Genomic DNA, 24409 nt, shown 5'->3' on the forward strand with positions numbered 1-24409 from the left:
TCTGAATGTGTGGATTTTATGACAGTTCAGCTACTGTGTCATAGTAATGCCATTTCAATGCTTTTTGCAAGCCAGTTCCCATTTTAGTCATTTGCAAATGCATTATTACTTCTCAAACTGTAGGAGAAAACCCTAGGCTAGCCACAGAAAATTGGGTCATATCCCGATTCTTGTCTAGAGAAATGCCCCTGTGGCGGTGAACAGAGTCTCTGGTGTAGTTCTCAATAGTTCTATCCATATTTTTCCACATAAACATTTATATAATAATGTGTTCTAGTAAAAACATAAATGGAAGCCAAAGAGTCTCCCTTAAAAGTCCCTAACCATGACGGCAGTCACAGTCAGCTCTGTTGTCTGCTCTGTAGCCGAGCGGGAGTTCATGAAGCAGGTGCCCACCTGTACTGCCACCCTGGATCCAGTGCAGCCAGAAAGGACTGGACTAAGACTGATAAGATTTGCCCAAGTGTCTGAATGTCCAGGTGTGCTCTGAGGGCATACAACACTGTCTCTAAGTGATCTACCTCTATTCATTGTTGCATCATCCATAAACTTCTTCCCCAGGATTATTTTCAATTAACTGCACTTCAGAATGGTCATGGATCCAGATAGGTTGGCCACTGCTTCATTCTATGATGTAAGCACTGTGTGTAGGTCTGTTTTGCTTAACCATGTTGATGAAGGACAGGGCGTCAGCATGGCTACCTGAAATTCACTGGTGGCTTCACTGGTGGTGAAAGAGGAATTTCACCTGTAGTTTCCACCTTTTCTACAGCCAAAGCCACTACTTTTTCTCTGAAAAAGTATTTAGTTGATTAATGTGCAATTCCCTTTTTGTCATTTTCTATGACACTGCCATGGGGAAAAGCCCAAGTGAAACAGAGTGGCTAAGGCGGAATCAAACAGCTTAAATGATTACACACTGGATTAAAGATCTGGGACAAAGGTAACACATCTATATTTTTTATATGCTATATTTGGAGCATCCTTTCTTCAGCCTGTGTCATGAGCAATTATATATTTTAGATTTTTTGTTCAATTATAATTGTTACTATAAGGGTGGCAGCCTAAACTGTTATTATTTTTTATTTTTTATTTCTTTTCTTTTTTAAATTTTAAAAATTTTATATTTGATTTTTCTCTAGATTTTCAGTTGCTTCATCTAAACTTCATTTCCTTTAAGTAAAAATGAGGGTTTTTTCCCCCTTAAACAGTTTTTGTCTACGTCAAAGAAAATAATGCACACTAAATGAAAATGTTCAAAATATTGTCTCTACCACTGGCAAAATTACCTGTCTGCTTTTGCTGTTCTCATCCAAACCCAGCTACAGTAGTAATGACTGTATATCACAGAGCTCAGGGGCAGGTCAGTGGCCATGATGACGTGATGCACACCCCAGTGGTAAAATGACAAACACCGACATGCACCTTGCTTTAGCAGCAATGGCTACCTTTTGCAATTACTGAAGAACAGCTTTAACCTATTAGGAATTAAATTTTCTCTTTAAACAAAGTTGCTAAACATTTCCCCCCAAATTTCATATGTGGCAAGAGCAATTTAGGGAGCTTAAAATTAAAATTAGGTAAGGAAGCTCATAAAAGTGACCTCCTATGTTTAGTGCTTTTGAAAACTTAAGTAATAGGAACATAGGTTTAACAACTAAAGGATTGCAATATTTAAGCTTTTGATTCTTTAAGTATCATAAACTGAGGTCACCCAGTTTTTACTGTCAATATCGAATTTTAGTATTTTGTTTTATTTTTCAGTTTTTACTCTAGCATTTTTTACCCTCGATATTGAATTTTAGTACTTTGTTTTATTTTTCAATTTTTACTCTAGTATTTTTAAAAAGTTTCTTAGATTTATAAATGTCACTAATTTCTGTCAACATAGGTGAGGGTTCATCTTATTGCATGCTACCCTTTTATGGAGCAAGAACCAAAGTTCAGCAACTCCCGATTAGTTTACCTCTGGTTTCAAGCCAGGATAAACTGTAAAGAAAAGGCTTCTTCTGACACATCTGTTTAATCTTGACTGACGCATTATCAAGAATTCCACTGGTACTTTCTGGAATCCTGAGCACAGGAACTATTTGATTTTTCATCTGCAACGATATGAACATTTGACTCTATTTCTCATTTTTGATGGGTCATTTCTCCAAGAATTTCAAATCACTAACTGATAATCACAAATTTCTTTTCAGAATTCCCATCACTGTCCTTCATGTTCTTATTTTCACGTTTATTTATTTTTGAGACAGAGAGACAGGGCATGAACGGGGGAGGGGCAGAGAGAGAGAGGGAGACACAGAATCGGAAGCAGGCTCCAGGCTCTGAGCTATCAGCCCAGAGCCCGACGCGGGGCTCGAACTCGCGGACCGTGAGATCGTGACCTGAGCTGAAGTCGGACGCTCAACCGACTGAGCCACCCAGGCGCCCCCTCATGTTCTTATTTTCAAATGAGGTTTCACTGTGAGTGCTCTGAGACCATCTCTAGTATTCAGTCAAAGAGTCATGCCATGCTTGCATATTCATCTAAAGCAAGCATTCTTCGGCTCGCCTGGGTGGCTCAGTCGGTTAAGCCTCCGACTTCGGCTCAGGTCATGATCTTGCGGTCCGTGGGATCGAGCCCTGCGTCGGGCTCTGTGCTGACAGTTCAGAGCTTGGAGCCTGTTTCAGATTCTGTGTCTCCCTCTTTCTCTGACCCTCCCCTGTTCATGCTCGCTCTCTGTCTCAAAAATAAATAAATGTTAAAAAAAAAAAATTTAAAGCAAGCATTCTTCTTAAGTAAGGTGAAGTATCAACACAGAAGAAGAAAGTGATGAAATAAAGCACCAAATTGTCAGAATAACTCATGAACTGTTTTTTGATTACAGTATTTCTATGATAGCTCTGGACAGATTACTTGATTAGAAGATCTAGTGTAAATTACCTCTGGGAAAAGTTCAACCACAGTGGAAAGCTGATAGAGGGTGACAGGGTAGCAACAGAAGAATGGAAAGAAAAACACAAAAGAAGGGTGTGTGTGTGAAGTTCATTTGTTGGCAAAATAGGGTGTTTGAGCATTGGCTGAATCTGAGAGGAATTACACAGAAATGAGAGAATGAAAGTAAGTGGAACTGAGGCTCTGGAGGAGTTCAGAGGGAATACAGTTGGTAAGAAAGATGGAGCAGTCAGCTCTGAACCCAGGAAGGTTATTCATCCTCTAAAAAGGAGGAGGGGCACCCGGCTGGCTCAGCCAGAGGAACATGCAACTCTTGATGTCCTGCCCATGAGTTCAAGCCCCACACAGGGTGTAGAGATTACTTAAGAAAATGAGAAAGAAAGAAAGAAAGAAAGAAAGAAAGAAAGAAAGAAAGAAAGAAAGAAAGAAAGAAAGAAAGAAAGAAAGAAAGAAAAAGAGATAAGAGTGGAGGAGGTGGTAGATAAATTTTAGGTTGGAACAGAACCTGAGATAGATTTTTGGTTACTTGCCTTTTCTTTAAGGAGTAAGAGCCAAGATCATATTTTGTTACTTAAAGAGCCACAAGTAAAGGAAGGTGTTCCTGAAAAGGAGTCAATATTTGTAAACACTGTTTTAGATAAGAAAAGAAATAAACTAGAACTAGCAAAGAAGCTGAAAGTAGAAGTTCAGCTGAGGTTAAAGCTGGATTTGTACTATCCTTATTTAACACAAATACCTGGTTTTCTCCAGCAACACCTGACTGTCTGTGGTTGGAGCAGGGAAAGTGGATTGTTGACAAGATCCACATGTGGGGGTTACAAACAATGGACTTGGGGGAAACAAATGGAAAACATGGGGATATAAGAAACTGACAAAGGAATAAAGTAAGGGACCTAGGCTGCACAGAAAAGAAAGGAAGCCAGGAGGAAACTCACGTACTATAAAAATGTGTGTGTGTGTGTGTGTGTGTGTGTGTGTGTGTGTGTGGTATCAGCAGAGAGGAGTCAAAAAATGACTAGAGGTCTTCCTGCATTGGAATAGGAGCTTTGGTAGGAGAAAGAAAACAAGAGAGCTGGAAATAAAGAATGTCACTCTATGGGACTCGTGGGTGGCTCAGTCAGTTAAGAGCCCGACTTTGGCTCAGGTAATGATCTCAAGATCCATGAGTTTGAGCCCTGTGTCAGTTCTGGGCTGACAGCTCAGAGTCTAGAGTCTGCTTCAGATTCTGTGTCTCCCTCTCTCTCTGCCCCTCCCCCGCTCGTGCTCTGCCTCTCTCTCTCTCTCAAACAATAAACATTAAAAAAAATAAAAAAAAAAAAACCAATGTCACTCTACACGTGTGACGGTCACATTTAGATGCAGGAGTCTGGAACAATTTGGAAGCCTTAGGATTGGCCTTGGAAGTAGGTTTCTAAAAATACAGGGTTTAGTGCTTGAAACAAAAGCTAATGAAGACGTGAGGTCAAGGCACTAGAGTGTTGTGTGTCCTTCACATGGGTGTTGAACTTGAAGAGACTCTCAGAATTTGGAAAGGAAAGGATGTGTGAGTTACATAGTTGCCAAATACCAGATAATGATCTGGAGGTGAAAGGTAATAGCAACAGGGGCTGACAAAAGTTGCAGAAGTTGCAAAAGAGGAGAGGCTTTCTTTTGGTGACAATGTAGAGATCCACCTGAGCAATATGGAAAAGTGTGACAACCACTCACAGGGTGCTTCTGAGGCTTACATGAAGTAAGGAATTGTACAAGCGTTCCAAGGAGTGTAAAATACAATTTAAATACAAAGGATTACTATTATTACTATTATTATTATTTGTGTACAAAATTATGTATAGGTATTAGAGCCTGTACACACACACACACACACACACACACACACAATTATCAGTCTTATATGCTATCAATACGGCTTTACTATTAACAGTAGCAACTCTTGTCATATCTTACACTTTATCTTAACAATTCTTGTAGAATTTCACATGCACATTTTAGTATTTTTTCACAACCATCCTGGGAGGTAAATAGTGTAGATGTTATTATCCATAGATGTGGAACCTATGGAACAGAGATACTGAGTGATTTGGTTAAGGACAAGTCCAGTGACAGAGCCAAGACTTAAATTTTGATAAAATAAACTGTAGTCTCCTAACTCCCATAGATAATGAGGAAAAAAGGCTTTCACCAGGTGTTCATTTGCTTCCTGCTTTCCCTATATAACAACATCTAGAACTCAGGTACACCTGATAACTTTTTTTTTTTTTTAATGTTTATTTATTTTTGAGAGGGACACAATGTGAGTGGGGGAGGGGCAGAGAGAGAAGGAGGCACAGAATCTGAAGCAGGCTCCAGGCTCTGAGCTGTCAGCACAGAGCCTGACACAAGGTTCAAACCCACAGACTGTGAGATAATGACCTAAGCTGAAGTCAGATGCTTAACCGACTGAGCCACCCAGGTGCTCCTGATAACTCTCTGTTCTATATTTCTTTCTCAACCATTGTAGATTAGAATATCAGAACTCTAGGAGCTCAAAGGTTCTGAATTTGCAAGGACAATATCCTCAACAGTCAATTTCCTCTCTAAGGCTTCAAATATTTGCCTACCAGCATAATTATTTTGTAAACTGTCTCTTAGTAATAAAGACAAATCCATGATTCTGTTCCTGAGAAACTGACCATCAAAAATGAGTATAGAATCATTTTTCACTGATTTCTAGGAAAATCTGATGATACTCAATACAAACATGTTTACACATTCAAACAATGGGTGTGTTTCAATACCAAAAGCATTCTTTAGACTCACCCTCAAAATAATTTTTTAAAAATAAGCTCTATATGCAACATGGGGCTTGAACTCACGTCCCTGAGATCAAGAGTTGCATGTTCTACTGACTGAGCCAGCCAGACACCCCTCCAAATAGATTGTTGAGTTGGAAGTGTCTCTCTTAACTAAAGTTATGCTTCAATAATGACTATATTTTTATGTTAATGCTTCCCTAATGACTATATTTTAAACTGGCCCTATTGTCTTCATTTGCAAAATGTGTAATTCCCAGGGCTGATGTGATACAGTGTTTGTGAACTGCCTACCTGGCACAGTATCTTGACTTGTTAACCACTTAATAGTACAGGTGATTTTCATCAGCCATTATTTTTTTAAAATTTTTTTCAGTGTTTATTTATTTTTGAGAGAGCAAGAGAGACAGCGTGCGAGCAGGGGAAGGGGCAGAGAGAGAGAGAGGGAGACACAGAATCCCAAGCAGGCTCTAGGCTTTGAGCTGTCAGCACAGAACCTGATGCAGGACTTGAACTCAAACTGCGAGATCATGACCTGAGCCAAAGTCAGACACTTAACCGACTGAGCCACCCAGGCTCCCCATCAGTCATTATTTTTTATCCTGCATTTTATCATTAGAGTTTTTCCCTCCTTTGTGTAAATGGTGTCACCATGCTAACACCAACAAGAGGAAGGATCATTGCAACCTTGAGTCTGAAACCACAGTCTAACTGAGGAGATGTTTCACAAACTACTTCATAAATGAAGCAGATAAGGAAGGATTTCTTTAAAGACACAAAAATCTCAATACAAAGAAAAAACATGAGGTAAATTCACCAACAGTAATAGTAAGAACATCTGTTCTTCAAAAAAACACCAGAAAGAATGTAAAAAAAAAAAAAAAAAAGACAAGTCACAAACGAGGATGTACATCAGACCAACCCAATAACATGAATCATGGTTAATGTATGGGTGACATTGGGCAACAGCCAATGAACAATTTTGTAAGGAACTGTGGCTAGTACTGCTTTTACTCAGGAAGGGCATGTTTCTTGTCTTTTTTTTGCTACTTCTCTAACATCTCTCTGCATCTTGGTTCACGCACAATTGGATCCTCATCGTACAGACACACTAATACTCATCAAAAGTCATGCAGTCAGAGCGTGGCTTCCCAACAGGCTCTGCCCCACTCCCCTGCTCCCCAGGGTTGGCTGGGGCTCCTTTTACCATCCTCTCTGCTCTCCTCTTTTCTGGGCCTCCCCCAAGACCACTCTTAGATGTCCTCAGCTCCTCTCACCCTCCCTGCAGGAGAAACCTGGTGTCTGGAATGCCGAGGGCCCTCAGAGGATGGATGGCCAGGACCCATACTACCCTCTGAAGGAGATGGACCCTAGGCCCACAGATGCCAAGGACCAGGCTGGGGAGGGATGGTAGGGCTTTGAAGAGAAAACAAGAGGGACAGGAAGCTAGCTTCAACCCAGGAACTTTGATGCTAAATTTCCCCTTCAAGAAGAAACCAAGGAGAGCAACGGAATTAAGCAAAATGGAAGTGGGCTGCAGCAATGAAAGTGAACACAACAGTACCTTATAGACAAATTATGCAACCAAAGCCTCATGATTATGTAAGCATAAAGATGGAAAAGAGGCCTAAACAGACATACTATGCAATGCCTAATTATCCTGACCAAATTAAACTTGGTGTAGTAGATTTTGAACCAGCCAAATAGCCTTAATAATAAAGAAAACATTTCTATGTTACCTTATTGTGTTGAGCACTATCCTTTGCACGTGACACACATATGAAGTCATTTATTTCTCAGTATAGCCCCTTAGAAAGAATCCATTACCAGGCTGAACCATGAGGAATTGCCAACACTCAACCATTTTGACCTACAAATGGCGACTGTGTATAGTGCAGGCTGCATTTTGTCTTCATTTTACAGATGAAGGAACCTAGATGAGAGCACTTAAGTAACTTGCTAAAAAGTATCCAACTATTTGGGTCAGGCAACCAGGTTCCTGTTTCTGTGGGTGTTATTAACGACCAAAATGCACTGCCTCTCCACCACACTGAATTAAAAAGAAAGAGTGGTTTCTCCAAACAGAAAAATTCTATTTATGAATGGGTTTTCACATGCCAGTCTGTTCATGACATACCTACTTCTTTTGAAATGATATCACTGCTCACCCAATCACTCAGCTGGAAATCTCAAAATCAAATTTTTTTTTTATTTCTCTACCACAAGAAGAAAAAAAAATATTTATTAAATCCATGTCAGCAAGAGCTGTAGAATCAAAGGCCATGAGAGTTGGAAGGGACTTCACAGATAATCTAGTCATGTTCTAAGGTAGACATAGTCACTGAGTGAGCAGGTAGCAGGAATATGATGAGAGTCTGATTCCTAATTTCTGGTCTTTTCTCTCTCTGCCTTAGCTTTTACATTGGACTATAGATGTGGTAGATAATACCTCTTTGTTTCTCCAGAGCCAGGACCAATTTAAAATATCTAACCCTTGTGTGTGACAATAACGGGACTCAACAAACACCTCTTCTGTACCACCCACTCTTCTAGATGGTTTACATGTATTAATTCATGAATTAGTACAAGAACTCTCTGGAATTTTCTATTATAAACCACATCTTACAAATAGGAGACTGAAGCACAGAGAAATCAAAGCCTTTTACCTTAGATCACTAAGCTTGTAGACTAGCTCCAGAGGCCATGCCATATACACTTATAGAAGAGATCACCTGGCCATATACCCTACCCTATCCTACCCTACCCTTCACTAGGCAAGGCTTAGACTTATGTCCTTTGGGAAGCAATTTCCAATTCTACCCCCCATTTCAGCCCAGGCTGAGGTGAAAGTCTGATCTGTTAAATTTGCAGAGCCCCCATTCAATACTGTTGTATATAACTGATGATTTGTCTTTCTCCACCTGATTGCAAACATCTTGAGGGAAGTATGTTTTACTACTCATAATATTCACAGGATTTGACATAACACTTGACAGTAATCACTAAATAAATACATTAGATGAATGCATGAAAGAATGAATGGCCACCTAATTAATCTTCCTGCCTTCAATTTCTCATTATTCCAGGGATCTTTCATCTTGAAGTGAGGAGGTAACTAGTGAGACATTTAGTGTGTAAGTTCAATGAAGACAGGTAGGGCCTTTATTTATCTTCCTTAATAACTGAAGATAAGCCTTTTGATTTTTGTTCCTTAAACTTTTGGTCATAAACTCATCACTCTATTAACATAGTAATTTTTTTATCCATATCTTAGACATGAGTTTGTTTTGAATTTTATACTTTGACTTTTGTGAAATAAACTAATTCATTTTATTTCACCTAACCCATTAGACAAGAAATTAGGTCAAAATATGCAGGTCAAGTAAGTGCTTTGACCCTAACCCATAGTCACATGGGCTTCAGAAGTTATTACAATGAGATGTGTTTTAACTGACTTTATGCTTAAATGTGTTAGTTCTGAGGTGTCCAAACTGTTGCTGTGTCCCCTGATTTGCAATCATTCGCAGAATTCGAGTAAATGGTACTGAGTCAATTGGATATCCAGATGGAAAATGCATTTTTATTTCTTGCATCATATAAAAAATTAATTCCAGGTGGATAGCAGATCTTAGTATGAAAGGCAAAACAATAAAGCATTTAGAAGAGAACATCTTTCTGATCTATGAGTAGGCAAAAAGCACTAACTACAGAAGAAGAATACTAATAAACTGGACTCTATTAAAATTAAGAATTTGTGTTCATCAAAAGAAAAAATTAAGAGAGTGAAAAAGGAAGCCCCAGTTGGAAGAAGACATTCACAATACATATATCCAACAAGGAATTATGTCTAAAATATATAAAGTATATGCACACATAATTAAAAAGATGGACAAATGGGTGGGTAAAGACTTGAGTAATTCTCAAGGGAAGATATCCAAATGGCTAAAAAATATATAAAAAGATTCTCAGTCTTGTCAGTCGCCAAAGAAATACAAACAAATCCATGATGCTATACAACTACTCTCCCACCAAAATGGCTAAAATGAAAAGGACAGAAAATAAGAAGTGTTGATAAGGATATGAAACAATGGAATCTCTCTACTGCTTCTGGGAGTATAAAGTATACAACTAGCTTGGAAAATTCTTTGGCAGATTTCAGCAAAGTGCTCTATGTAAAGCAGTTCCATGCCCGGTATACCCAACAGAAATGTATATACATATTCAACAAAAGACATTCATAAGAATGTTCTTGGTAACACTATTGTTAAGAACCCCATAGTGGAAACTACACGTGTTCATCAGTAGTGGAACAAAACACGTACCCCAATGTGTACAGCAGTGCTATCAACAATAGCCAAATCATGGAAAGAGCCCAAATGTCCATCAACTGAAGAATGGATTAAGAAGATGTGGGGTGTGTGTGTGTGTGTGTGTGTGTGTATAATGGAATACTACTTGGTGATCAAAAAAGAATGAAACCTTGACATTTCCAATGTGGATGGAGCTAGAGAGTATTATGCTAAGTGAAATAAGTCAGGCAGAGAATGACAAATATCATATGATTTCACTCATGTGGAATTTAAGAAAGACAAAGATGAACATAGGGGAAGGGAAGAAAAAATAAGATAAAAGCAGAGGGGAAGCAAACTATAAGAGACTCTTAAATACAGAAAACAAACTGAGGTTGCTGGAGGGGGGGGCAGATGGGGGGATGAGCTAAATGGGTGATGGGCATTAAGGAGGGCACTTGTTGGGATGAGCACTGGGTGTTATGTGTAAGTGATAAATCATTGGGTTCTACCCCTGAAGCCAATACTATGCTGTATGTTAACTAACGAGTTAAAAAAAAATAAGTTAAAAAAATAAAAAATAAAAGTATTCAGCATTTAAAAAAATAGTGAAACAAATTGAAAGTGGTATATTCACAGTATGGAGTACTAAATAGCAATGAGAATGAAGAATCTATAAATTCATACAATTTGGATAATTTTATAAACATGCTGCTGAATGAAGAAGCCAGACACAAAAGAATGCAGCCATTTCCCAGCATACTCTTATTGATGCTAATTGTTCAGGACTGTGGGAAGCTAAACCATTGACTGGGGCTGGTTAGGAGAGAGAAGCAGGGAATTAAAACCTATGAGAAGTTTATATTTTACGCTGAAGATCTTTACTGAAAGATTTCACAAACTCCAAAGCTGTAACTGGTTACACACTGCTCAAAGAGTAGGGACACTAAAATTTAAAGGCAGGTACTATAACTTGTTCATCATACATCTGCAGAGCTAAACACCCTGTCTGGTACATCGCAGACTTTCCAAAATCATATGAATGTTGACTGAATGAAGGAATGAATGAATAAAATGGTCATGGGATTGGCGGTCATAAGATTTGGATACTGGTATACATTCATCCATTAAATGGATATGTGACAAGTCATTTGATGTCTTTGGGACTGGCTTTTCTTTTCTATAAAATGAGGGAATTGGACTACATATAGAGAAGGTACTTGAACATTCAACAACTTAGTATAGCAGTATACTTAGGTAAGGCAAAGCTATTTGTTGTGCCCACTCTGTACAGAAGACAAGATAATGAGGTATATGGCGACATTCAATATGTCTAGGAGTTCACGGAAGTCTAAATTCAGAAAGTTTCCCACTGTCCTACAGAAACCGAGGCCTAAATTTACCAAACGTGCAGTCCTGTGATTTGTAACACACTCCGTGGCTCTTGCATAACTGTTGCTTCAGGCAGGACCGCACGAAATAGCAGGAGGAAAAGAAGGGAGAGACAAGGTCAGAATTCAACTAGGGAGAGAGTTTTGACAAGTACAATGGCTCATCTGGATGAGAAATTAACTCTTTCAAACCATCAGAGATACCCGTGATTTGAAACTACTTCCGGAAGTAAATCTTAAGGCTCTCCAAGTCTTGTGGTAAGAGAACAAGTGCCCATCTTTTAGATCTTCTGCTCATATTCAGGGCAGATAGGTCCTGAAGGTCTTGTATAAACAAAACTCAACTGAAATACGATTCAATTCAGAATGAGACAACAGTTACAGTGTAAAAGAAATGAAAATACACAGACTGACATGAAACTGATTTCATTAATGTTTACCAGGATATTATTTATATATTTGTTTCATGCGAAATTAAGTGGCAATTTCTCTTAAGTTTTTGATAAGTGGCTCTATTTTTATTAAGTGAATACTGTCCATCTTGAAGATGATTTTATTACTGAAAAAAACTATGCTGTTACTACCCACACATCTTTTTTTAATGTTTATTTTTGAGAGAGAAAGAGAGTGCACATGCACGTGAGTGGGGGAGGGGCGGAGAGTGAGGGGGGGGCAGAGGATCCAAAACGGGCTCCGTGCTGTCAGCACAGAGCCCGATGTGGGGCTTGAACTCATGAACCGTAAGATCATGGCCTGAGCCAAAGTCGGATGCTTAACTGACTGAGCCACTCAGGCGCCCCACACATCTTTTAATTTTAAAATCCTTTCTTGAAAATAGTAAGCAAAAACCTTCAATACACGCACTCACACTGAATTGTTACACACAGCTGCTTTTGTTCAGTTTATCACATTCTTCTGGGCAGATTCTTCCAGTTTCTTGACAATATTGTGCATTGGCAGATCTAATTCTTCTGCTTAAGTGGTTTCAAATATGTTGAGACCAGACACATAATTTAATGGTCTTCCTAATTTCCAACTATCCTGCCCTCAAGGATGCCAGGGTTGTGTGATTTTTGTGGGATATGTCCTCTCACTGACCTGTGATAAATAAAGCATCATTTTTGTGAAATGATCTAAAATGTGCAATGTTTTCACAATGACTTTTTCTCATTTCTTGGCTCAGGAAATATTATTCTTGCCTCCTGTGGTCATCCTGTTATTCACCAGCAAATATTACTGACCCAACAACTCCTCAGCTGAGGGATAGAAGAGGTCGTAGTTTTTGTCCCTTCCACACAGATTCACAGGGAAGTGTCCGCTTTCCCTTCCTCACCTCAAATGTATGCTTCAAGGCTTTGGGACATCTCTGGAGGGGACTGGGAAGTTAAAATACCTTAAAAACAAACAAGCAAAAAAACAATATGTCCAGAGGCCACAGGGAACACCTGTTGTAGGCTACAGCTTGGAAATGGTTTTGCTGGACTGCAGGAGTTAAGGATACAAACTTATCAAGGACTTTTTAAATAAATCATGACTAAAACAAGAAACGCGTGCTATTCTTAGTGTTTGATAATTATAGTAAGAACAATTTTTTTCACAGTCTACTGAATCACATTGTTGATTACACAAAAAAATATATACAGTAAAACCTTGGCTTGCGAGCATAATTTGTTCTGGAATCACGCTTGTAATCTAAAGCAGTTGTATATCAAAGCAAATTTCCCCGTAAGAAATAATGGAAACTCAGATGATTCATTCTGCAACCCAAAAAATATTCATATAAAAGTGATGACAATACTATAATGTAATACAAAATATAAATAAAAATAAATTAACCTGCAGTCCCCTTTGAAAACCTTCATGGCTGGTGTGAGGAAGACGAGAGAGGAGGGTTATTGTGTAGGATGACTTTCACAATTACTAATGGAATCACTGCTATCTACTGGCCCAAATGGAATCCTTTTCTTTTCATGCAACTTTAACAAGGAAAGTATCCAATGACCAAGAATGAAGCAAAGCATTCTGAAGCTTACTCTTGTGTGGAAAAGCAAAGGACTGTCCATCGGTGCTTTGAAGTGAAAAAAATTCACTAGTGCCAGTTGTGGGCAGCTTCCAACATTCTGAAAAGTCACTGATTTCTGCCAAACATGTGGCCTGAGATGAGCACGAAAGATGATTATCCACAATCGCACAGACAGAAAAAGAGAGAGAGAGAGAGAGAGAGAGAGAGAGACAGTGAGAGAGAAAAAGAAAGAGAAGAACCACCAGCTTAGTTGTGATTATGTGACATTTGGCATCATGTACTACTCGTATGGTAAGACGTCACTCACTTATCAAGATAAAATTTATTAGAAATATTTGCTTGTCTTGCGCAACACTTGCAGAACAAGTTACTTGCAAGCCAAGGTTTTACTGTAATATTCTTTGCATTGGTATAGGTGTTAAGTAAAAAAAAAAAAAAAAAAGCCTACTGAATGAAGATGTTACCTGAAAACCCGAAATCAATTCTTTTTTTTTTTTTTAAGGTAGGCCTCTGAGTTAGTCATTATGCAATCTCCTGATCAGTGTACTTGGCAAGGAGTACTTGGCAATCATATTTCATATTGATTCCCACTACATACATGCTCCTGGAAGGATTTCATGATAGCAATGATAACTCTAAGCACCAAGCTTCAAGAACCCTATCTTCTGGTTCTATATCCCATGGAAGAACTTGGATCAGTTGCTCACACATTTTGTACCTGAGCTGTGCTGGTTATATATGAAGCACATAGGATGCTCATGCTAAAAATCCTGATTCAATAAAAGTAAGATGGGGACAATAAAATGTGTATTTTCGTTACCCCTAAGTTAAGACTATCACCCTTAAACCATAAATATTTGGGGCACCTAGGTGGCTTAATTGGTTGAGCAACTGACTTCGCCTCAGGTCATGATCTTGCAGTTCATGAGTTCAAGCCCTGCATTGCACTCTGTGCTGCCTGAAGCCTGCTTCAGATTCTGTGTGTGTCTCTCTCTGCCCCTCCCCACTTGTACTTTGTCTCTCTCTCTCTGTCAAAAATAAACATTAAAAAAATTTAAAAACATCAATATTTACAAAAAAGATTACATAAATAAAAAATAGATTTGCTTCATTATTGAAATAAAAATTGAAGGTGACACCTTACAGTAAGTCCATGCTCATAGGTAGCAGATTTCAACAACTAATTAATATTAAAGTTAATTACCCTATCTCTTCAGGTTCTAGTTATGTCTGAGTGCCCATCCTTTATCTAGCAGTTCAAATGTTTGATTAACTCTCAAAAATGATTACCTTCAACACTATCTTCTGCTCCTCACATTGGCATGTAACATTAGCTACACTAATTACGGACAATGAATAGCACTGTCAAGACTCCAATGGCAATAATGATTGAGGAGCTTCTAGGAAATCTATTTACAACTTATAGACAATGTTTGACTCTCCTCAAAATTCCTAGGTTGAAATCTACTCTCCAGTATGATGGTCTTTGGAGGTGGGACCTCTAGGAGGTGATCAAGTTGTGAGGGTGGAATCCTCACAAATGGGATTAATATCCATATACAAGAGATGCCAGAGAACTCCCTTGTGCCTTCCACTATGTGAAGTTACAATTAAAAGATGGGCATCTATAAACAATGGAACAGGATAGGGAGCCCAGAAATAACCCATGTTTATATGGTCAATTAATCTACAACAAAAGAGGTAAAAATATACAATGGGGAAAAGATCATCTCTTTGCTAAATGGTGTTGGGAAAACTGGATATGCGAAAGAATGAAACTGAACCATTTTCTTACACCATAGACAAAAATAACCTCAAAATGGAGTAAAGACCTAATATGAGACCTGAAACCATAAAACGTCTAGAAGAAAATGTAGGCATTAATATCTTGGATATCAGCCTTAGCAACATTTTTCTGGATAGATCTCCTCAGGATGGGAAAGAATAGCAAAAAATTAAACTATTAGAACTACACAAACCAAAAACCTTGATGCATTGAAGGAAACCATTAAAAAAAAAGCAACCTACTGAATGGGAGAAGATATTCACAAATGATATATTTAATGAGAAATTAAGATTCAAAATATAGAAAGAAATTATACGATTCAACACCAAAACAACAACAACAACAACAAGAACAAAAACCCAAGTAAACTCAAAAAACGGGTAGAGGACCCAAACAAATATTTTCCAAAGAAGATATATAGATCACCAACAGACATATGAAAAGATGGTCAACATCACTAATCATCAGGGAAATGCAAATGAAAACCACAAGAAATACCATCTCACACCATTCAGAATGTCTAGTATCAAAAACACAAGAAATAAAAAGAACTTTTGCGCACGATTGATGCAAAAGTGCAGCCATTGCACTGGTGCAGCCACTGTGGAAAAATGTATGGCAGTTTCTCAAACAATTAAAAAGAGAAATACCATATGATCCAGCAATTCAACTACTGTTTACCCAAAGAAAATGAAAACACTAATTCAACCACAAAAAAAAAAAAAAACAACGAAATCTCGCCTTTTGTAACAATGTGGATGGACCTAGAGGATATCATGCCAAGTGAAATAAGTCAGACAGAGAAAGCCAAACTGTATGTGAAATCTAAAAAAGAAACAAACAAAAAAACAGAAAAAGACTCGTAAATACAGAGAACAACTGGTGGTTGCCAAAGGGGAGGAAGGTGGGGATGGGCAAAATAAAGGAAGGGGATTAAGAGGTACAAATTTCTAGTTACAAAATAAATAAGTCACAAGCATGAAAAGTACGGCATCAGGAATATAGCCAATAATATTGTAATAATGTTGCATGTGACAGATGGTAACTACATTTATTGTGGTAAACATTGTGTAATGTATAGACTTGTGGAATTACTATGTTGTACACCTGAAACTAATACGTTGTATTGTATGTCAACTATACTTCAATAATAAATTATTTTTAATTTTTTTTTCTTTTTTTTTTATTTATTTATTTTTGGGACAGAGAGAGACAGAGCATGAACGGGGGAGGGGCAGAGAGAGAGGGAGACACAGAATCGGAAACAGGCTCCAGGCTCCGAGCCATCAGCCCAGAGCCTGACGCGGGGCTCGAACTCACGGACCGCGAGATCGTGACCTGGCTGAAGTCGGACGCTTAACCGACTGCGCCACCCAGGCGCCCCTATTTTTAATTTTTTTTAACATTTATTCATTTTTGAGAGACAGAGAGAGAGAGAGAGAGGCATGGAGCTCAATTGGGGGTGGGCAGAGAGAGAGGGAGACAGAATCCAAAGCAGGCTCCAGGCTCTGAGCTGCCAGCACAGAGCCCAAAGTGGGGCTAGAACCCACAAACCATGAGATATGACCTGAGCCGAAGTCAGTTGCTTAACCAACTGAGCCACACAGGTGCCCCTAATTTTTTTTTTTTATAAAGAGAGAAAAAGGACTCCAGAGAACTCCCTTTCCCTTCCACCATGTGAGGTTACAGTGAAAAGATGGGCATCTATAAACAATGGAACAGGTTAGGGAGCCCAGACCATATTGATACGGTCAACTAATCTATGACAAAAGAGGCAAGAACATACAATGGGGGAAAGATTTGATTAATGGTGTTGGCAAAACTGGACAGCTACATGCAAAAGAATGAAACTGACCACTTTATTACACCATACACAAAAATAATCTCAAAATGGACTAAACACCTAAAGTGAGACCCAAAACCATAAAACTCCTAGAAGAAAACACAGGCAGTAATCTCTTGGATCATCTATGAACATTGGTGCAGCCACTGTATAAAAGAGCATCTATGAACCCAGGAACTCTCCCAGACACCAAAACTGTTAGAAATAAATTCCTGTTTTTATAAACCACCCAGTCTATGGTACTTTGCTATAGCAGCCTCAGCTAACACTATCCCCTAAAATATAAAACAAATGAAAAACAAATCGATTAAAACTGTGCGATTAAAATTGTGGCCAGTGAGTTTAATAACCTAGAACCCAGGGGTTGTTGGCATTTCCTGTAAAGGGCTAGATGTATTAGGCTTTGCTGGTCACAACTACTCACTGGGTAGAACACTAAAGCTCCTAAGATAGTATGATGATAGATAGATGACACTGGCTATTTTCCAATAAAACTTTATTTACGGACACTGAAATTTGGTTTTCATATAATTTTCTCGTGCCACAGAACATTATTCTCGTGATTTTTTTTCCAACCACTTAAAAATATTAAAACCATTCTTAGTTCAAGGGATACACAAAAACAGGCAGGGGCCAGATTTGGCCCTCAGGCCATAGTTTGCCCACCCCTGGGCTAGAGGACCAAATGGATGAAGCCATGGTCAGAGTCCACAGCTGTGTGAACCTGTTTATCCTGTTCTGTTCTTTTGGTTGCACTGTTCTTTGGTCATAAATTGCATTCCTGTCTCCAACCCACCACCATGCAAATGCACTGGGGAGAAGGAGAGAAGATATATGAGATTCAGTGCAAAATAATTGCTCCTACAGACACCCTATGTATTCTCATTGTATTGTCCTGTAAGAGATACATTATGAACATCAAGTAAGGCCCAGACCTGCCATGGAACAAGAGAGGCCTTGTGAAGTCTTCCCCACTACCTATATTTAAGGTTCCTCCTGTGTAAATCTAGACATGACAGAACATACTTCAGGGAGGTCTGAAAGTAGAAATGAAATCATGAAAGTAGAAATTTAAATCAATCAATCAGTCAATAAATTAAAGCTTCTTTTTAATCAGACTGTAAAACTTGCTTATGAATATCTCTTTATCTCTTATCCATAGAGCAAAATGGTTTCATCATCAACTTACAGCCTGTTAACAGAGTCCATTCTAGTCTCCCACTTTCTTCCAGCTGAGGGGCATGAAAGGGATGAGAGAAGTTGATGGTGAATAGAGGGATGTAAATGTTAAAAGGTTTAATCTATTAATATAGGGCAGCATTTCCCAAAGCACGTTATGCTAAATGCTGACTCTGTCAGATGTTCTAACAAAAAAGCATTTTGAGGTCAAATAAGTTTAGGAAATGTGACATAAAATACCCCTTCTTTCTTGATTCTTAATGCACTAATTAGTAAATTAAAGGCTCTGAGGATTCCTGCAATAAGACAGTTTACCTAGGTTAAATCAAGTGTTTCTCAAATTTAAATGACCAGGAAAGCTTTTTTTTTTCTTCACTTAACTGTTATTAATATCCCAAAACACTAATGATCCACAGAGTACATTTTGGGAAACACCAATATAAACAAGGGGGAAGATGGAAAGGTTTTCAGAATTATGAATTATGTTTTAGAACCAATCACTTTGGTAAGGGTTAGACTTTTCTCTCCTTATTTTTGTCATGGTAGGAAATGGCCTCGTGTTCCATTCATGTGCTCAAACCAGCAAAACAGGAGCCATATTTGTTGCTGCAGTAACTTTTTAAGAAATGATACAATATGTGATGGCTTAAAAATAAGCCCTACAGTAGAAATGATAGTATGAAAAGCAAAAGTATCTCTCTCCTCTCTCTCACTTCTACCCCAGTAGCTGGTATATTTCCCAGAGGTACTAAGCAAGGTTACCAGCTTTCACTTCATTTTTCAGTTCTTCTAGCAACTCTAAGTCATATGTCCATGAGTCTACTGGTTTGGATTACAAACATCCAGCAGCATCTACTGAAATAATTCATTCTCCCACTTCTTTCTGCCTCACGCACCTCTCATATCCAATCTATCAGCAAGCTGTATCAATTCTACCTTCAGAATAGATCTCAAGTCTGCCCACTTCTCTCTACCTTCTCCGTCAGTACTGTTTATGGCACTCTGCCCTAACTGGTCTTCCTTCCTCCAATTCTTTTTCTTTCTTGTCCTTTGTCCATATTGTACCCATAAAGATCTCTTAAAGTGTGAATTACATAGTCTCTGACTTCAAAGTCTTCATGGCTTCCCACCAAAATAAAATTCAAAATCAATGTCAAGATCTGTGAGGTTTTCCATGATCAAGCTCTTGCCTACCTCACCATACTCCTGTCCAGCTTCACAGCAATTTCTCCCCAAACTCCAGCCATGCTTCCTTTCTGTTCCCTGAATACTTCCAGCCTTTTCCTCTCCTTGCAGCCTTCCCATTGCTACTTCCTCTGCCCAGATTGTTTTTCCTTCCTTTACTTTATTCCCAAGCCAATCCCTATGCTTCTTTCAAGTATCAATTTAAGTCTTTCATCGTCTAACAGACCTTTCCAGAACACCAAGTCTGAGCCAGCCTGTTTTTTTTTTAATAGCACTCTGTTCTTCTTCATACTACTTCCAACAATTTGTTATTATGTTTCCTTTTTTAAATGTCTATAAGTTATACAAGATGTCTGCTTTATTCAACACTAAATACAGAAAAATTGACCCTGTGTCTGGTCACAGAGGAGGCTTAATAATTATTTATTACATGAATGAAGCCAACCACTGGAAAGTTCCCTTACAGTTTTATCTCCTGCCTTTTCCTTACATAAAACTTTAGCTCCATCCAGATTTTCATTTTGTGCACACCAATCAGCCAGAAGACTCCTTCATTCACCTCTGGAGCAGAGCTTTAAGGAACATCTCATGTAACCTTCCTCTTAAGCTTCACTAATGCATTTTACTCTTGGGAACTCACTGCACTTACTATCTGCACCATTCATTTGGTGTCTACTCTTCTATTGCCTTGTAACAACTCACCTACTACTGTTAATTAACACCTTATATTGACATATTTTGTCTTGCCAATGATGTCGTGTCTATCGAGTATAGGACCTAGTACTAAAGCTAAAGTACACAGCATGACTCTGCACAGAGTAGTTGTATGAAAGGAGTCTCCAACCACCCCATTTAGTGCCCCCATTTTAAGACTTTGATATGGGGATTTGACTCATTTCCTTTCACTGTTTTCTTCCTCAACACTTTGGTGTGTGTTGTCATCATACTGGGAATGAAAGCTGGGGTAAAGAGAAGATCTGAGATGAGAGAAGTAGTTAAGGGAGGAGAGTGATGACAGAGAACTTGCCAAAAGTTTCTCAGTTTCTTCCCTCGTGTTAAAGGAGGTGAAGGACTGGGTGTACTTTAAACTGCTAGGCTATGTCCTAGAGTATTTTAAAAATGACTTGTTCGAGATTTGAAAATGTGGATTTTTAGAACTTAAGTGTCAATCATTGACTCAGTTACACATTGTTCAATTTTTGGATGGATTAGACTCAAACATCATATTTAATTCAGGAAGTATCTTTGGAATCCAAGAAGTTATTCTGCACTTTTACTTGTCAATTCCAATCTTGTCCAAATAATGGTTTTTAAGGAACATTTAAAATACTGAATACCTTAGCTACTTTTTATTTTTCCCCACTAAAATATAAGGATTATTATAAAAGTCCTGCAACGTTTTTAATGTACTTAATCAACTTTCCTCAAGCTACTTCTGAAACAAGGAGTAGAAGTCAAGCCTTTGTTAGTATAAAATTGTTCAAGGGAAGCAGATGCTTTTACAATTATTACCTCTTCACCTAGTGTATCTTCAGAACTACTTTTTAAGAGGAAGAGTAGCAGATATTGCCTGCTATCTTTATTCAATCAGTAAGGAAACTGCACATGAGGAAGAGGGGCTGAACGATACAGGTACATAGCAGCTAAAGTCCAAGTTTGTGTTGGAGAATTCACCTGAAATGTAGGATTACTATGACATAACTTATGCAGTAAATTCTAGAACAGGATTGTTATGCTGGGATCAGGGCTGGCCACAGAATTTGCAGGATATATAGTATAAAATGAAAATTTGGAGCTCCTTGTTTGAAAATTATTAAGAGAGCTGACAGTGACAGCAGAACTTTAAAACTAGTGCGGGGCCCTTCTGAGTTGAGAGCCCCGTGTGACTGAGTGGTTTGTTTCCATGAAGCTGGCCCTGCCCAAAGTCTGTGAACGGCTAACATCTGGTTGGGTATCAAGGAGGCTGTGAACTCCTGAAACCATAGGCAGAATTCCGTGTTAATGTGCATATGTTTGTGTTTCATACCCCATAGCTTTTTATCAGATTCTCAAAGTGCTCTGTTAACAAAAGCATTAAGAATGCCTCTTCAGGAGTAAAAAAAAAAAAAAAAAAAAAAATGTTCTCACAGAGCCCAGAGTGTCAGGGAACACCATGCTCCTGGTCACTGTTCATGATCCTTCTGGAGACTGTGCTTGTGAATGAGTGAGTTTTCATGGCTGCACTGGAGTTAAGAGAAAAACAAAGAATTCTTAAGGCTGCCCAGATGTTGCCAGACATACACTCAAAATACATCTTCAGATGACAGGAAAGCAAATGGTGAGATGTTCAAGACGACCATATTCTTCATAAACCCCAACATGATACCCAAACCTGAGCTATTTCATTGATTTTTCACCCGTTTAAAGAAATCTTCTCCCTCTTCTGTAATTAGATGTCATGTCCCTCCTTTAAATAAAGGAGAAATGCTTCATGGTAAGATTTACCAACTTATGGTGATTTATATTACCTATATTTTATGGATAATTACAACCCAATGTTAGAAACTGGGGTAAGGTAGGAATTTGTTAATAAGGCAGGTGCAGGAAATGCCCTCAAAACAGAAAAAGAGTCCTATAAAGAAGACCAGCGTCCTGGGAAAACACTACAGATGAAATATTTCAACACCTGAGTCTGGCTGGTAAAACCCCACGGCCATCTACCGGAAGTCTCATGCACAAAGATCCCTAAATGCGGGTTTTGCTGAAAAACCTGCTCTTGCAATTCGAGTGGCTGACTTAAAATTTTATTTAGTCCCTTTGCCGTTTCAGACTAAACGTGCTCTTTAACCAAATCATATAAATGGAGGTAGAGAGATGAATAATTGAAACCACAGGGTAATTCTCAAATTTCTTTTCCCACAGTGTCAAACTTCTCTTGATGTAGCATCTATAAGAAGAAAAGTACGAGAAACTTAAGTTTCCTGGTCAGTCAGCTGTCCCCACTCTGCCTTTGCTCACGGTACAATGGGGCACGCCACATGATTCAACCAGACGCTAAAGCCCTCGCATATCCTTGGAGGACCTGGTAGCTCACACGAGGTATCTCATCCATCAAAGAGTAACTGTTCATAATCCTACCCAACCCAAAAGGTGAAAGAGTAGGAAGCTGGTAGATAGATGGGATGCTTTCCTACGGTTTCTAGGACTAAGCTGGTTAATCCTTTTAATTGAATTAAATTGCCCCGAGGGTTCTCTTCCTCGCCAGGGAAGTGAGTAGCCTTCCCAGCCTTCCCGCAAGCCATCTACTCCAGTTGGAGTCTCCTGGTACCTGCTCTGCTCTCCTGCTCTTTCCAAGACGCGCAGGCCACAGGGAGAGGAGGCAAACTTCCAACAGCGGCAGACCCCACCCTACACGCCCCTGAGCACTTCGGCCCCGGGCTCCCGGCCTCGGCGAGGCGGGAGTGGGAGTGGGAGTGGGAGTGGGAGGGTCCGGACGCGCGGCCAGGGATAGGGCTCAGGGCGAGCGAGCACGCGCTGCAGGGTCGGGAAGCGCGCCGGCTGTCTGCGGCGCCCGAAGGACCGCGGGCAGGGAGCAGTTCCACACGTGGCCTGGAGTCACCGCGCTCTCTTCAGGAATAGCCCCAGGGGCCAAGGAGGCCGCCGCTAGACCGGGCCAGGCGCCTCTCTCCCTCCATCCTGGCTGCCGGGCGCGGCTCCCAGGTTAACCCTCTCGGGCCCTGCCTGGCCCGCCGCCGCTGCCACCCTCTGCGCGCTCCACCTCCGCGGGCAGTAAGCGCCGGCTGACGGCGGGGGGGTGGCGGCTGCCAGGGGGCAGAGCCTCCCAAACCTCTTCCTCCGTCCTCCGGGCCGCACGCCCACCCTCCCTCGGGGCCCTTAGGGATCCGCCCCCCCCCCCCGACCCCTGCGCCCGGGGCTGCCCCCAGCCCGGCGTGGCCTCCGCGGCGTGGGCTCGGCGAGCGCTGGGCTGCGACCCCGGCGTACCTGCTCCTCCGACGCGGTGGGGTTCAACTAGTGGTCCTGTAAATCCCAGTCCTTCCCCGAGGCCCCGGCAGGTACTCCCGCCGCAGGGAGAGCGCTCTCCTCGTTGGGCTCCCAAACGTGACACTCTGTATATCCGGCTCGGAGACTGGGTGTGGGGCGGGAGGAAACCACCCTCCCTCCGACCTTCCCGGTTGCAGCCGCGGCCTCCGCGTGGGGCGCGGTAGCGGCGGCAGCCGGAGTCCGGGGCGGGAGGAGGGCGCGCGGCTGGCGAGGGCCTTTACAGGCCTCCGGGAGACGGCATCGTGCGCGCAGGCCCGCCCCGCGGCTTCCATTCATTCAGCACCCAGCACAGCCGCTCGCTATTACTCCCGGGCTTTTTTTTTTTTTTCTTCCTTCATTTTTTTTTTTTTTTTCTTTAATCTGTGGGTGAGGGTAAAGGGAGCTAGAAAGGCGCCCCTCTCTGGTCTGCAAAAGAAGAGCTCCCACACCTTGAGAAAGAAAGAGGAGGAGGGAAGGAGGGGGGAAAAGAGAGACCCAGAAAGTCTAAGGTTCTGGTCTGAACGCTTGGAGGACACACCTTTCCCCATCCACCCTAGTAGAAAAAGACTCAAATCCGAGTTCACTGAGGTTCTGGGTACCACACACTCCGTGGGAGGGATGTTCTTGTATCTGCTCCAGACTCTGCGGAGGCGCCCTGCAATGACCGACCAGCGCAGTGTCCTAAAAATCCAGGAGGGGTGGAGGCACGCTTTACTCATACCCAGGGTTTGGAGGGCAGACATCAGGCTCTGCCTGCGTAGGGTGCGAGTGGGAGTGGGCAGGTGGAGAGGAGACTAGAAAGGACCCGAGATGCGGGCTGCGGGAACAGCTGTGCGCCAGCTTTGCTCAGCAGCGCTTCAACAGATTAAAGGAGGGAGAGAGAGAGAGAAAGACGTTTTGCTTCTTAGCCTGGTAGCTTTTTGCAGATTGGTCATTGTTAACAGTTAAACGGAAAAACTG

The 24409-nt window shown here is 40.5% G+C and overlaps 1 protein-coding gene across 1 annotated transcript in view; it reads right to left on the reverse strand.

Moving 5' to 3' along the window:
- FAR2 (fatty acyl-CoA reductase 2) overlaps positions 1 to 23757 on the reverse strand; it is a 158143-nt gene extending 134386 nt beyond the window's left edge. Inside the window, exon 1 of the mRNA XM_058743211.1 lies at positions 23411 to 23757. The gene's annotated coding sequence lies outside the window, so the exon portion shown is untranslated. The remainder of the gene's footprint in view (positions 1 to 23410) is intronic.
- Positions 23758 to 24409: the final 652 nt, after the last annotated feature.

Source organism: Neofelis nebulosa, chromosome 8, assembly GCF_028018385.1.
Source record: "Neofelis nebulosa isolate mNeoNeb1 chromosome 8, mNeoNeb1.pri, whole genome shotgun sequence".
In the NCBI taxonomy this organism is placed as follows: domain Eukaryota; kingdom Metazoa; phylum Chordata; class Mammalia; order Carnivora; family Felidae; genus Neofelis; species Neofelis nebulosa.